Source organism: Olea europaea, chromosome 17 (genome assembly GCF_002742605.1).
Source record: "Olea europaea var. sylvestris chromosome 17, O_europaea_v1, whole genome shotgun sequence".
Lineage (NCBI taxonomy): Eukaryota > Viridiplantae > Streptophyta > Magnoliopsida > Lamiales > Oleaceae > Olea > Olea europaea.
The window spans coordinates 7,125,419-7,126,317 of NC_036253.1; positions in this window are offsets into that span (position 1 = coordinate 7,125,419).

Genomic DNA, 899 nt, shown 5'->3' on the forward strand with positions numbered 1-899 from the left:
GCGATGATGGATTAAGGACAACGAAGTTTTGTACCGAAAGTTTTCTTTTGTGTGTTTTGTTCGATGGCAGTTTTTACATCTATTTTTCTTATGGTATTATGTAAAAATATGAACATGGAATGATGTATTATGGTATTAATAGTAGATTTTGTAATTATATCTTTCACGTTATGTTAAGAGACGTTTTTATAGTTTATTTTCCTTGCAAGTGATAAAAGGCAGAAACGGGACAGTTTCTGGAGTCAATTTCAAAATGATGTTTCTAACTCTATAAACGTCCATTTGAAATTATAAAAATATTTCTGTTTTCCCCTTTGAGTTTTCTAAGTATGGCCGCAAGAAATACTCAATTTGGATATCTGTGGCCTGAGTTATTAAGGTTTTGACGTCCAAAGGTCAATCTGGATTTTCTGTGAAATACTTCACTGTTTTCAGTAAAACGTCTATATCATATGATCTTGGAAAATTTTCATATTTTAACCTAGAAAACTACTTGAAATTATATTTCTAATGCCACAAATTTCATATGAAACGGAGTTGGTATGAATTTTATAAAATCTGCCGAAGTTTGCTGCCTCAACTAAACTTGACAGTGCCGAGGCCGTATTTACAATGTTTAAATTTCATGTTGGCATGTACTTTTATCGGCCATAAAGTTTTATAAAAATAAGTTTTTAACATGTAGTATTCCTATTTAAGAATATTTACATGTACCAAAAGCAAAAGTTTTTATGTAAAGTTCGTGGCCCTCGAAGCTTAGGTTCGGGGCGCCACACGTTGTTTTACACTTCCATTCTTCTTAAGTGTCAATTGGATGGGAAACCTGTTTGTAATTAAAGCTATCCAACAGGGTGATGTCACATTGCAAAGTGTAAACTAAAGTGTAGACCGTAGTGTAC